A 16,415-nucleotide genomic window follows, 5' to 3' on the forward strand; every position below is an offset into this window, starting at 1 on the left:
AGAAACCGTCAGAAAATTAACAGAAGTTACACAAAAGTATCCGAATCTCATTATAACCAAGCACTGATACAGTATCAAACACTGTATTTTAATGAATACTAATGAATATTATATGATAAGTTACTATGTTACATTACGGTCGAGTTAAACACATAATTCAACCAAAAAGAAAATTTTTACACAATATCTCACTTCAAATCACAGCATGCTCACTAATAAACACGTCAACGCGTACCTCACTAACAAACACGCAATTTTTCTCTTTTTTTGAAGATCTCGAAGTCGTCTGGTAAAACAAACTCGTGTCGTGAGTATTTCGTGTTTTACTTGCTTAGCAGTGTTTTAACTGTCATTTAGCGACGCTGCCACGGTTGCCAGGCCAACGCCGTGCACGCGGGGTTTGTTGTAGATTCCGGTGCACGAGACTAGACCGAGCGCTTTGCAGTCCTTTACTGTGGAGAGCAAAACAAACATTAGTCTGCAGGTTTATAGAGAAAATAAAGAATATATGTATTTCAGATCGGTTATATTATTTAAGGTTCAGCTTTAGTTCAGGGTCTAGCAAAAAAAGCCAAACAAATAAGTATTTGATGATGTAAATAATGATGTCATTCGAGTTCTCAGTGTTAAGAAGAAGAAAAAAAAACAATACAGATAGAGTAAAAAATGCTTCCTATATAAAATTTGGGGACATAAGGCTGTTCAAATGTGCACATATCAATCTGGATTTAGCTACTATTTCTGTCATTAATAGATGTGGTAAAAATAGTAAGAGCAGTTGCTTTGATGTTCAAACTGAGCAATAGTAACTTCCTCACTGTACTGATTTCTGCACTTTTTTCTTACCTTTCATTTTTTTTCATTGTTATAAGGTTTTCCAAAATATTTATTTAGAACAGATGAAACAGTGTAGGACTATTATCAACTAAAGTCTACACATGTGTAACCATAAGGTATTTATAATAATAGGTAAATTAAATAATAAAAAAACATATTAATTAGTTTTTTCCTGTATTTAATAATATTAAATTTCTGTTCTATCTTTTTTTCATTTTATTTCGAATAAAGCACAATATAAAACAAAATATATAAACACAACAAAAATGTTACAGCCCCAAAGAAAAACCATGTCCCAAAGACAGGAGCGGGATGAAGCAAAAGCATATTATTATTGTAGGTATTTCCCCAGATTTCCACTCAATAACTCAAGTACGGTGTAACGCAGTTTGTAAGATGAGAAGAAGGAGGCGGGAATCGGCGGACATTTGAATAAAACTTTAATAAAAAAAAAACACAAAACAGCACGACAGCACGACAGCCACTCACGGGCGACTGCCACGCACCAACAAAACCAATACACAAAATAAAATCCAGACCTGGTCCTCTCTCATCCTTCACTGTCGTAACTCCTCATTTATCCTTCCGGATCTCCTCCATGGGACTCGAGACCGGTGAGTGGCGCAGGTGTCGCTTATTTCCAAATCACTCTACTTGCCCCACTCGTCACATATGGTAATATTGTCCAAAATATGTCTTGCTTCATTCAGAATTGCTATAGTCTTTGCCAATTTAGCTTTAACATATTTGTGGTATCCAGCATATCTTGTAATTCCAAAATTACACCAAGAAACTTATTTCCATATACACTTTCTAAATTCACATTTCAACTCTACTTGACGGTTTCTTTTATATTTTCCAAATAACATAATCTTTGTTTTACTTATATATTTAACGACAGTTTATTTACATCAAACCATTGTCTTAATTTATTTATTTCAACCATTAAAAAGCTGCTGTAAATTATCCCCGGAACAAAAAATATGTGTCATCAGCAAATAAAATTAATTTTAGTGTATCTGATATTCTACATATATCATTGATATAGATTATGAACTGTTTTGGACCTAAAACCGATCCTTAAGATCCACAAGTAATGTTCATATTTGAAGATTTCCACAAACTGTTGCCTGTCCGAATCCCTCTAATACCATACCTCTAGTTTGTGTACTAATATGTGATTTATAATGTCAAATGCTTTCTTTAAGTATATGAAAATTCCTACTTTATTCCTAGGTTTGACAGAAAAAGTATATTTGTAGGAGTAGAAATGTACATCTTCGGCTAAAAATGCCTCTGAAAATTAGCTTTAGTGGGAAAATGTTGCCCCTTACTTTAAAATATATATATCAGTAGACCTCTGTACTTCCTTATATGACATGATGCACTATGAAAATACATGTAAGTATAAAACAGTATGACTGCAATAGTCTTATAGTCAATGACAGACTGAATCTCAAACATTTCAAGACCTTTATAATTTTGTACTTCCATAGTTAATGCCAGTAATTATGACCTAACACACTGGAATGGGCGTCCCAGAGTGATCTCAACTCATCCGTTCTCTTTTCATCTCATCCTGTGTAATTGTACTCTTATGGTCCTGAATGACCCACAGGGATCCTCACACTCCTGGGTCAAGAGATCACAGAATCCTGCCCCATTTCCCAGTGGAGATCATAAGCAACACACACCTTCACCTCCGCTGGCCCTGCATATCATCTTGAGTGGGTTCATTGTAGCGTGCATGAATTTCTTCATGTGCCTGAAATCATGTGTCATTTCCAGAAGGTGTCTTGCAAACACAAAGACAGGGTTGGGCAAGGTCAGAAGTCAAGTGCATGTGTGAAATTCAAAATGAGGAGCCAGAGATGCCTTCTGACTTTGCATGGGATACAACTGCCATCATTGTAAAAGTACTGAGAAGAACATGACAGACTGACAGATCATTAAGAAGATTCATCAGATCATTAAGTCAACAGGTCAAAAAGTTAATGGAGAGCAGAGGAAAGACTTTGCCACAAGCTACCAATGTCCACTCAGTTTACTTTCAAACTGAGGCACTTGATGTACAGGTTGCCAATTTCAGTAGAGGAAAAAATTAAAAGACTCTTTCTATGCCATAACAGATTAAAGTGATCTTGTGTGTGTGTGTGTGTGTATATATATATATATTATTTATAATTAAATTTTAATTTATTTGCTTTTATTATTTATTTTATTTAGATTTAATGGGCATGATTTCAAAGTCACCAAAATCTTTTGTTTCAAATTGCCACATGGTTGCAGAACTTCTAACCACATTTCTCTAGAATCTCTTTTTGTAAATCATACTCTTACAAAACTGTGTCCTCCCCTCCAGCTTCTTAAGTTGTATAGTTGCGTCATGAGGCACATCGACCCATGCTGTATCCCAAAGGCACATCATCATGCAGCAGACACATTTGTCAGTAGATCCAAACACCTGCCAGCAATTAATGACTAATAGCTTTGGCCTACAGCATTGCAGGGTTGTTTGAACAAGATAGATGAGATCTCAGATGAGATCTCTGGAGCGCTGGGTCCTCAGAACAGAAAAGTTCTCATTTTGTGGTCAAAAATCATGGCAGATTAGTCCCCCAAGCGATTGAGGTCACTGATAAGCTTCAGATGAAAGACATTTCTGATAAAATGATGCACAACTGGGACTTTCAAATGAAACTGTGTCCCAAAGGGAACTGTGTCTGCTCAATTGAGCACCTTCCTGCACAAAAATGATCTGTATGAAGAATTTCAGTCAGGTTTCAGGCCCCACCATAGCACAGAAACTGCACTTGTTAAAATTACACATAACCTGCTTATTGCGTCAGATCAAGGCTGCATCTCATTTCTAGTCTTATTTGATCTTAGTGCTGCGTTCGACACCATAGATCATGACATACTCATAGATCGATTACAAAACTATACAGGTATTCAAGGGCAGGCTCTAAGATGGTTTAGATCGTACCTGTCCGATCGCTACCATTTTGTTTACTTAAATGGGGAGTCATCTCATTTATCACCAGTAAAATATGGAGTGCCACAGGGATCCGTCCTAGGTCCCCTTCTATTTTCAATATACATGTTGCCCTTGGTAATATTATTAGAAAATACGGAATTAGCTTCCACTGTTATGCTGATGATACTCAGCTATTTATCTCAATGAGACCAGATGAAACTTCAAAATTATCTAAGCTAGCGAAGTGTGTTAAAAATGTAAAAGCTTGGATGACAAATAATTTTCTCCAATTAAATTCGGATAAGACAGAGATATTAATTATTGGACCAAAGAACACTACACAGAATCTTGTAGATTACAATCTGCAACTAGACGGATGTACTGTTACTTCCTCTACAGTCAAAAATCTGGGTGTTATATTAGACAGCAACTTGTCCTTTGAAAATCATATTTCCCATGTTACAAAAACTGCATTCTTCCATCTTAGAAACATTGCCAAGCGACAAAACATGTTATCTGTTTCTGATGCAGAAAAGATAGTTCATGCATTTATGACCTCTAGACTGGACTATTGTAACGCACTTCTAGGTGGTTGTCCTGCTTCTTCAACAAACAAGCTACACAAAACACTGGACTTTTGGTAATTCCTAGGATAGCAAAGTCCACTAAAGGAGGTAGAGCTTTTTCACATTTGGCTCCCAAACTCTGGAATAGCCTTCCTGATAATGTTCGGGGTTCAGACACACTCTCTCTGTTTAAATCTAGATTAAAAACACATCTCTTTCGCCAAGCATTTGAATAATGTATCTTAAATTGTGAGTGTAGTTGCATCTGATTAAATGCAAATTTTTATTCTTTAGCTTGGGTTAAACTAATTAATTTTACTTTGTTGGATCAGCAGCTATGCTAATGATGTCTCTAATTTGTTTCTATGTTTTGCCACAGGATTTACATCCCGTGGTAACTAGGATTTACACAAGCTCCAGTCTGGATCCAGAACACCTGAGAAGAGATGATGCTGACCCTCAGAGGACCTCAGATGATGCTAACCCTGAATCAACAACAGAACTAACAAATATTGCTACAAGTGTGACTGCATCATATAATAATTATTAATTATTAATAATATTAATAATGTTCATCGTCTGGCTGACTATGTCTTGTATTAATTTTTCTTAAAATCCTGTCATACGTGCACAAACTGACAGTCACCACTTATAAGCTATTACTAAATATTGTAGAAACATAATTTTCTGTAAAGTTGCTTTGTAACGATTTGTATTGTAAAAGAGCTATACAAATAAACTTGAATGGAATTGAAAAACTATGCCAGTATCAAGAAGAAAACTTCAGACTTTTAAAGCAGGTCCAGGAAGTAACTCAAACTTGTTATGCTCGACTTTCATTTTACACCTACTATGATTGTTAGCTGTGCTTAATGTCACAGAACTGTGCTTTATTTAAGGAGAAAATGTGTTCTGTATTAAATTACTGAATGCCAGAGAATGCCATTTATTTGATTTCAATCAGTTTTGTTCGAAAAAAGTCAATTTCCTCCAGATAAGAAAAAATATGCTTTGGTAATTTTTGACTTTTTTGAAATTTTATGTCATAATTATGAAATAATTGTAAATTATAATTAGTTATTATCTCATAATGTCTACTTTTTGTTCCAATTGCAACTTTTAATCTCATAATTTTCCATTTCAGTTCAACATAATGACTTCATGTCTTTTTCATCTCATAATTATTACTTGTATCTCATAATTACAACTTTTATCTCATAATTACGAGTGGGGATGCATCAAGTTGGAAACTTTGCATACATTTCTGAGATTGTTTGGAAGCTTTAGCAAAAAAATTAAGAAATTTTCAAAAGCTTTTGGAAAGTTTCCAGACGTTTGATTTCCCCCCTTATGTAGCAGAAATTGTCTTCCATAGTTTTAAATCAAGTGTTAACAACTGTAAAGGAAAAGCAAATCAAAAGACGATATGAAAAAATAATAGACCAAACAACAGTTAGCAATGTCAAGGCAAAGAGTTTGATTCCCAAGTCAATTTGTCAGATCAGCTGGCAAATGTGTACATTTAAATGAGGGCGATATTATTATTGACATGGAGGAGGTGAGCTCACTTTCATCTGCTGACTTTTTGATTGTACTGTCCATTAAAACCATCCACTGAATTGATCTGTTACTTGCACACACAAAAAGTCCTCCTCTTCCAGTCATTCTCTCCTTTTACACCCCTCATCTGCCCTTCTTGCCTTTATTCCACAGGCGGTTGTGGGTGTCACGCCTGCTTGAGTGTGACTCCTATTTTGCAGTAATGAAAGCAACATGTGCTTCTAACTTTAGCTGCTCATGATACCCAGATGTTGGTTTTGGAGAGCAGCAGAGGTGGGCCTCCAGCTTCCCAGTGTCACATCGCTAAAGAGCTATGGAACAATATGAAGCTTCTATAAGTCTACATCTTTGTATTTGATCTGTGTTTTTAAACCGCCGGAGTCTGTTTTATCTCAGTTAGCAAACACATCAAAGATTGCAAAAAGCATTTAAGCTGGAATTTGTTCCACAGTAGAATATGTGGAACAAATACCAGCCGATGTAATGTAAAGCACTTACACATCCACAATAACAACACAAAATCTAGCTAATGTCCCATATTACCACTAGTTAAATAGTTAAACATGGTGTCTAATATGATTTTTAAAAAGTCAGTTCAACAGCCCTGCACTAGTGCATGACCGTCGTCTGTTCTATTTAATGGGTGAAATGTATACACCATCAGGTCAGTGAGTGTCACATTGTAGTACTCCAAGTGTGTTTTATGAGAGAATAAAAAAAGAGCTGTGTCCTGAAATGACGATGCTTTGTGCCAGACCAGACAGACTTAGTGGCTTTAATGGTGACCCGCATGACCTTTGAATGCTCATTAAGGGTCAGATGAGATCACGGGTGGATACCTGGCCTGCATGTGCCATAAAAAAAGAAAGGTTTTAATTGCTGGTGGTGAGATTAGGCAGGTTTTTGGTTACTAATAGACACCTGGTCACAATTCAGGGATCACAGTTGCTATTAGAAACCCCTAACCCAAAGTATTGACCTTATAAAACAGAAACTTACAAAAAAAAAGACAGTTTAACATTAAGATATATCAAATTTTATTATAAAATAACTTGCTGATCCTTTGACAGATAATAATAATAAATAAAAATAGTTATAAGAAAATGAGAAATTATTAAATTAGATATAAGATTAAATGAGAAAATAAGAAAAAAATTTAAATGTAATAAATCACAAAAAAATAACTCACTGATTCTTTGATAGATTATAGTAAAATATGTATTATAATATAATAACAATCATAAAATTACAATATTAAATATTCCATAATTAACAAGTTAAAATGTAATAAATCAAATAAAAATATAAAATAACTGGCTGCAATGCACATGTAAAAAGCATAAAGGGTTTACATTATTTATCAATGCCACTGCATCCACCATGCCTCCTTTCTTTTTAAAGCACCTCATGGGGTGCAGGGAAATTTATACTCTACTGTTGCACATTTTCGCTCTACAGTTATTTACAATCCCTTTCATAGACATTAATATCTTGCAGAGGCAATAGTAGCTTGCTGAATAGTCCTCAGTGATGAGACTTGGAAATTGCTAAATCCCTCTGTAAGCGCTTGTCTTATTTACTTACTAACCCCTATGAAGGATGTGGGGTGTGTGCCTGTGCGTGTTTATACAGACCTCCATATGTGTGGGAAGCTGTACTCTGCTTGAATAAAATGTGGTTTCAGCTGCGTCAGTGCAGCAGGGCACTACCAATCAGGCAAAAACCTCTTCAATCAAAACCACCCCTCTTAAAATTCCACTCATTCCTGCTTCTTAAGGCCTATTAATGGTGAAATTAAATGGATTTGGAACGCTGGCACATGTGCAAGTGTTTATGTGCAACAAATCCCATCATATACAAATATACAATTGCGTGATCAGCCATTCGTATGTATAAACAGTGACATGAGCTACTGCATGGAATGGTTATCTATAAACAATAGACCCACACAGAAAAACATTAGTGACCCTGGAGACACACAAGCATGCATGTAGTCACACAATTGCTTTGGCAAGCGTCCTACATGTTCCACAGGGGCTCCGGACTGTCATAGCCGTTCATCTGGCCTCTATCAGTGCCCAGCTTGACAACTTAATCTCACTCATTCATTCTCACAGATCAAAGCAGCACACTGTAATTTAAACCTATTACCCACATTCACATGTTGTGACCCTCTCTCTCCCTCACACACACACAAATGTTTGCAAACAGACTTGCAAAGACCTTCACAAGCCCACATTTACACAAACATACATGTATTTAAAGATTTTTGTTTCTCCAATTGTACTTCATGCACATTTGCTGTAAACAGGCTACATTTTTTCTAAAACTTTTTTTCATGATTATAATTTTCGGCCAAAAATGTTGACATTTTATGTCATAATTGTGACTCTTTATGTCATGATTTGAACAGTTTTTTGTCATAATTTTTTCATAATTTAGTTTTTTGACATACCGTATTTTCCGGACTATAAGTCACACTTTTTTCGTAGTTTGGCTGGTCCTGCGACTTATAGTCAGGTGCGACTTATTTATCAAAATTAATTTGACTTGAACCAAGAGAAATTAACCAAGAGAAAACATTACCGTCTACAGCCACGAGAGGGCGCTCTGTGCTGCTCAGTGCTCATGTAGCTTACACCTGAAAACATAGAGCACCCTCTCGCGGCTGTAGACGGTAATGTTTTCTCTTGGTTCTTGCTTCTAAATAAATGCGACTTATTGTAACGACTGGGACACAGGAGCATGGGCGGATCTACAGGGGGGCAAGGGGGGGCAGGTGCCCCCCAAGCTGCCCCCCTAACTTTAATGATCCAAAAACTGTACTTACAAAAACAACCCACCACTATGTCCAATACATTTACCAAAAGTGAACAATTTAATTTTTAATTTTAAATGTATTATTCGCCCTTCCCCCCTGCCCCTCAAATACTTAGTTACGTCCCTGATTCAAACGTGCAGAGCGGCGTTCGCTCAGTCTGGCTCATACACACAGCGAGTCTGCTTCGGTGCGGTGGCCCTGCAACCAGAGACTGAGCTGCCCCGGTCAGATCCTCTGAAGGTGAAGTGAGTTTCCCCAGGTGTAGTTTAAACACACATTTAACTTAAAGTTAAATTTGTAATGAATGTATTGTATGCTAAAGACGATTCAGCATCAGCAAAAACAGCGAGTCTATTACGTTAGGCAAAATCAGCGGTCAAATCGCTCCCTCGTGATTTGTAAGAGCACTCTTCTCTTTGATTAGCCTGATTTTGATTTTGAAGACAAGAACAGCTTAATAAAAAATATAAAATATTGAGGGGCAGCGCTAGGGCTGGGCTAATGGGGCTTAAGCCCCGAAAGTTTTTAGTAAAGCCCCGAATATTTTGCTAACTTGTCTTTCTCACATTTTTATTTATATTTTTCCCTTTGCATTAAAGGTACTTTTGACGTGCTTTTGCAACGTTGAGCATTGTAGCCAATCACAGACATGTCTGTTGATCACATCGGCCAATCAGAGGCGTTTAAATGAGTCGCTGTGCTGAAGATGTGTTTTGCGCGAGCTCACCGAGTTCACGTTCGCAAACCTGTCATTATTATTGCCAATAAACTTAAGATGCAGATAAGAGATTCACTTGATATTATTATTGATGCTGCTCTGATGCACTACATTACGCAACGCTCTGTTTGTTGTTATGAAGACTAAAAGTTCAGCGGTCTAGCTCATCAATGTCAAAATTATTAAATAAGTTATTAGTATAAGTAAATAAATTATTAAATCCAATTCCTCTCAGATATCACAGCAATGAAACCAGGTTACAACTGGGGAAATAACAAATACAATAGAATTAAGTAGTCTAAACATAACTGGTGTGTGTTGTGAATTAAAAAACGTTGTAGTGTGTAAGGGCATGATTAAACAATAACTACTGTAGTTTAAAAGTGTTTTTGTGGTTTTTTTAAAGCAATTCATATATAGGGATTCCATGTACCACTGCCACCCTGCCAAGACCTCTTGCCACCCCTTTGCCCCCCCATGCAAAATTTTCTAGATCCGCCACTGCACAGGAGACGAGAGATCCAAGAGCAGTGTGAGTTTTATTAGGTAATCTAAAATCAGAATCCAACAAGCAGGGGGTCTGTGACGAGTGGGGCGGGGCCGAGGGACATGGGAGCGAGGCCGGGGGAGTGATTGGAGATGAACTACACCTGTTCGTCCCACCGGTCTCGAGGCCCATGGAGGAGATGGAAGGATATAAAACTGGAGCGACGACAGTGAAGGACGAGAGAGGACCAGGCCTGGGATTTTAGTTGTGTTTGGGTTTTATTTTATGCGCACCAGTCGTCCGTGAGGGGCTGGTGCGCTGTTTTGTGTTTATTTTGTTATCATTAAAATGTTTTTGATTGTCCGCCGGTTCCCGCCTCCTTCTTCCGGATGAATATGAAGGTTTTATCATTACAGTGGTGCCGTAACCCGGGAGAAGGAGGGACGCGCTGCTGAAGATCCCTCGCCGCTGTGGTGAATCCGCGGTGCCATCGAGCTGGCGAGGAGTGTGCCGCCATGGACGCTCGAGGCGGTGGGCTGGAGCGAGTTGCCGGGGACGGGCGAGCTCGCTACCGGCCGCCCACGATGTGGAGAGACGGCTGCCGTCCGTGAGGGAGCGGAGGAGTCGGCGCCGTTCGCCAGGTGGCCGGAGCCTGCTGCCATCCGCCGGAACGGGGAGGAGCAGGGAACGGGGGACTCCTGCCGGCTGCCCAAAACCGGAGGAGCCGTCGCCGTCCACCGGGCGGCGGAGGAGTGTCGTGCCGTCCGCCGAGGGCCGTCCAGTGCCACCGCCAGGCACCGCGGAGGAGATCGCCCAGCTGGTGGAGGGCCGAGCAGCGGTGCGTCTGGGAACCGGAATTTTTTTTTTTTTTTTTTTTTCCTCTCTCCCCTCTCTCGTCTCTGTCGCTCCTCCTTCCATCTCCTTTTCTCTCGCCTCGTCTGTCCTACCCCCAGGTTCCCGCAGGTCCCCGTGAGCGGCCCCCCCGGAGGGAGGGGGGGGGGGGGAGTAGAGCGCAGTCTCGGGAGTACCCCCCGGCCTGCGAGGGGCGATGGGGGTATGTGACGAGTGGGGCGGGGCCGAGGGACATGGGAGCGAGGCCGGGGGAGTGATTGGAGATGAACTACACCTGTTCGTCCCACCGGTCTCGAGGCCCATGGAGGAGATGGAAGGATATAAAACTGGAGCGACGACAGTGAAGGACGAGAGAGGACCAGGCCTGGGATTTTAGTTGTGTTTGGGTTTTATTTTATGCGCACCAGTCGTCCGTGAGGGGCTGGTGCGCTGTTTTGTGTTTATTTTGTTATCATTAAAATGTTTTTGATTGTCCGCCGGTTCCCGCCTCCTTCTTCCGGATGAATATGAAGGTTTTATCATTACAGGGTCATAACCAAAATCAGTCCAAAAAACAAACAAACAAACAAACAAATGAACAAACAGGAACTCGAAATACTAGGAACGCGAGGAAACGAGGTGACGGAAAGTCAGGACCCCATGACACAAACAGAAACAGACCGGTTTAAATAGGCAGGATGATGACTATGAAAGTGAAGACACCTGAGTTCAATTAACAGGTGTGCAATTACCGTGATGAAGGGACAAGGCTTTGTGGGAATTGTAGTGCCTGCGGTGAGGTGCCTATGGGGAAGTGAGACCACTAGTGGAGACTCAGGGAAACACAGATCAGACACTGTGACACTTATAGTCCAGTGCGACTTATATATGTTTTTTTTCTCATCATGACATATTTTTGGACTGATGCGACTTATACTCAGGTGCGACTTATAGTCCGAAAAATACGTAATTATGATTTTTAATCACATAATTGTTTTACGTGTTAATTTACACTTTTTATGTCATAATCAAGATGTTTTATTTTATAAGTTTTTCTCATAATTTCACCTTTTTATCTAAGAATGTTTTTGTTGTATTTTCTGCTTGTGCCATAAATATGACTTTTTAAATCTCATAATTGTTTTTATATGATAATTTAGACTTTTTATGTCATGATCAAGACTTTATATTTCAAAATTGTTTGTCATACTTTCAACTTTTTATCTCATAATTATTTTTGTCATAATTTCTACTCATGCTACTTGTTTCTACTTTTTAATCTCATGATTGTTTTATATGATGATTTTGAATTTTTATGTCATAATTATGACTTTTTATTTAATAATTTTGACCTCATAATTGTTAGTCATAAACTTTTATATCATAATTGTCACAAATGTCACTGACTTGTGTCATAATTATGACCCTTTAATCTCATAACTGTTTTTTATGTGATTTTTTTTTTGTCACAATTATTTTTTCATTATTATCCCATTAAAAAAAATTACATCATAAATGATTTTCAGAATTTTGCCTTTTTTGTCATAATAATTACTTTTTATTTCTCTATTTTATATTTCTTATTTTCATTGGAAAAAACTGAATGTGAAATTAAACATATCAAACAACAAAACATTGTCCTAGCAATGTCAAAGTCATCCAATTAATTGGCAAAATTAAATGAGGGCTACAAAAGCCAAAATGCCACAAAGCTAATTCTGTCTCTTAAAGTTTCTCATTCAACCTCAATGAATACTAATGTGGGATATACACACAGATGTTCCGATGTGCCTAATTTCAAACATCCCTCATTACGAAATGTATGTTTTCCATTATACAGTACCAGTGCTGGATAAACAATCATCTCAAGTGCTTGAACATACTTTGATGCCAAAACCTCTTAGCAATCCTGAATATGATGGTCGGATGGTTTAAATTGCTATAATGAATATGGATAGTTTGGTAACATCTGCCATTTATAGCAGGGTTGATGTGGTTGCATTAACAGCTCCCTGGGAAACAGAAATTTTTGATTCACCTTTGACCTTTATACTGATGTTCTGTCCTGTATAGGGGATATTTATTGTGGTGGAGCTTCTCTACTTAATTTTATTATTTTACTGAATTTTAGGGGTTATGCAGAGTGAAACGTTTCAATTTAAGAATGTAATGGCCGACTGATTAACAACAACAACCAATCATAAACTGAGCAGTGTTTTCCATATGAAATATCAAACAGTGACCAAAAACAGTTACAGTCTGAAATAAGCTACAAAAGCTGTTATTTAAACAGGTTACATGCTTTGTTCATTTAATCAATGATAATTACACATTTGCAGTTTAGAATGATCACCCCCAGGAAAAATTCTCAACTCTGTAAAAACTGAAGCGTGTGAAACATGAAAAAAAGATAACGCAAGATTTAGAAGACACATGACTGACAATTTAAAGTGTGAAAAGCCTACAAAGTGGGCAAAATCTGGCCAACACACGGTCCTTCCCAAATGTAGGCAAGCTGATATACTGTAAATGAATACTGTGCAAAGAGTTGCTTGCCATTTAAATTCCTTCCCTTTTGAGAAAGTCTAGTTCAACAATACAGCGACACACTGTTTTGTACAAATATTTTAATGAGCGGCTGAAAAGCTTTATCGGGTGCAGGCTGGTTAAAACCCAATTATTTTCCCAGCATTTAAATGAACCACAGTTACCATCAAGTCAATAAACTTTTGCATTTTTAGCTGAAACAAGCATCCAAGTATGAATTTTTTTTTTTTAAATTAAAACTACAAATCAGACTAAAAAGGCATCACTCACAACACACACACACACACACACACACACACACACACACACACACACACACACATAAAATAATTTATAAATAAACTTTTTTTGCCATTTTTTATTTCTATCTACAAAAACTATTCAGCAGCTAACTATCTATTTCACAAAAGACAGTGTATCTTTTATAACTTCTGATCAGGAATGCCAACTATGTGTCATCTGTTTTATTTCTAGGTGGAAATGGCTGTTTCTAATTCCAGGCAAGACCATCTCTTCCTGTTTTTGGCATGCACTCAGTCAGTGGATATAAGGTGTGTTACACTGATAGCCTGAGGCTCATCCAGTAGACCAGACATCACCGACACGCTCACAAAATGCAACCTAGACACTAAAGTTGCTGTATTATCCCTAATTTGTAATGCCATGAGGAGACCATGAGAACAGCCAGATGAACCCCACACACTTCTGAAGTGAGTTAAACTTCTGAATTATGCAATGGCATCTGGTTATATTTGACCACGTATGAAGTCAGCGACAACAGCAAAGGGATATTAGAATGAGGTTTCTTTGTCAGCACAAAATAAATTACGCATTAATATGCTGCTGACAAACATGAGAGACAAAAACTTCTTATGCCCTATGACACACACATATGGCACACACATACAATTTAATTTCAAATCCTAAATTATGCTTTGATTCTGTCAAAAAAGTTGACGGCGTCTAAATCAAATCTTCTTAAAAAGACAGATTCATCCATTTTCCACATCTTGAAGTAATAAATAGAAATAGCTCACAGCTAATTCACCATCAATAGGATTAATGTGATCCCCAGTAAAGATGGTTATTGCTCATGCAGTCTGCAGGGCGGCAGAAAGGCCCATAACAGAATGATGTGAGGTTTGGAGATGAAGGTCTGCTCTCTGAGCTTTTTTTATGACCTGGAGGGCAGCCAGCCGCTGTAGTGAGTGTCAGAGAGGAGAATGAAAGCATGAAGAGATATATGTAGGATATGAGAATGGGGGAGGAAAACTAATAAAGAGCACATATATAGAAATCAAAGACATGAAATTAAACTCAAGCAAAAGATAAGAGGAATCAAAAAGTAGGAAGTTATGTGCAGTGAGTGTGCACTATGTCTAAACTACACTAGCAGTCTATAGACGCACCTACTCATTATGTATTATTAAAACACAAAATGTGAAACCATTAAATTAAATATTAAATTAGATAAAATAATTAAATTTTAAATCCATCTTTGCATCTGTTTTTGTATTTAGTTAGTAGTTCATTGCTATGAATAAACTAGACATACAAACTAATTTTGTATTATTAAAAACACAAAATTAAATTAAATTAAATTAAATTAAATTAAATTAAATTAAATTAAATTAAATTAAATTAAATTAAATTAAATTAAATTAAATTAAATTAAATTAAATTAAATTAAATTAAATTAAATTAAATTAAATTAAATTAAATTAAATTAAATTAAATTAAATTAAATTCTGGCAATGTTTATTTGTATGTTAGTTAGTAGCTTTGAATATAGCAATACATTTATTGCTTTGAATATATCTTTATGTTTACTCAACATGCTGTCACCATGCATAGAATTTCTCCCACAGAATTAATTTTTTTTTACATTCAGACCTTTGGAGTCCCTACGTTCTGCAATGACCAAGCATAATGCATAGTGCATTTGATTTTTTAACAGATTTAGTGTTTATGTGCGAATAGAATTGTTCTTTAATTCACTCAGTCATTCAAGTACAACAGATGAAGGGAACTATAAGAACCTAGTTTAGTTCAAAAGAACCTAGAAAAAATTCAAAGGGGCTTGCTGGAAATTTGCACATATTGTAAACAGCTTTTACGTGACTACAATAAAACTTTGCTTTGTAACGCTCTACCATAAAACCAAAGACTTCATTTAAGCCTTTTGTTTAACGCATGTGGCTTTGAAATACATTTTTTCCCATCAGCACAAAACATTCTCTTTCTGCTGGCATGACTCTTTCTTTATTCATTAGCTTGTGAATTAATATGCCCATTATCCTCTGATGTAGCCTATATGCTGAGGAAGGCATGATAAAATCATTGTCTTTATTTGTGAACAACAGTTTTATTTAAAAAAAAAGATATGGAAACACACACATCATTTAATTGAAGATGAATGAGTTTTCATCTTTGTCTTGAGAGTTTTATGTGTAGTTGATGAGTGCAGCATATGTTTGAATATGAACTGAGCACATAACAGGCAAGACAAGTTGGCAAAGACACACAAAAGCATTCAGCCATATGATGAAACCATATGGGGGATTTTTGTCTATATTGCGCATGGTTAAACACTTGGTTAAAGGAATAGTTCACCCAAAAATCAAATCTGCTGAATACTTACCCTCAGGGGATCCAACATGTAGATGAGTTTGTTTCTTCAATGCATAAGATTTAGGGAAATTATCTCACCAGCAGATCCTCTGCAATGAATGGGTGCCGTCAGAACAGAATCAGGAAAGAATTACGTAACTTAAACACTGTTTACAAGCAAAAACAGTTCCAAAAAAAAAAAAATGGAAGGCCTTTTTCACTGAAAAACTGTTATTATGGATTATGGAATTGTATATTAGCCCAAAGTAATGTTTTTATATAAAACATCTTAATGATGGATTTGTTTATTACAAGCACACAGCTTTTCACACAACATTAATTTTTTGATTAATTGAATGATTAGAATTGTGTGAATTATTTTCAGTTTAGGGATTATGTTGATGTTTTTGGATGGATTATGACTAAGTATAGGCTGAGAATTTTCTGACCTTTAGTCAAAT

The sequence above is a fragment of the Carassius carassius genome, chromosome 44 (assembly GCF_963082965.1).
Source record: "Carassius carassius chromosome 44, fCarCar2.1, whole genome shotgun sequence".
Lineage (NCBI taxonomy): Eukaryota > Metazoa > Chordata > Actinopteri > Cypriniformes > Cyprinidae > Carassius > Carassius carassius.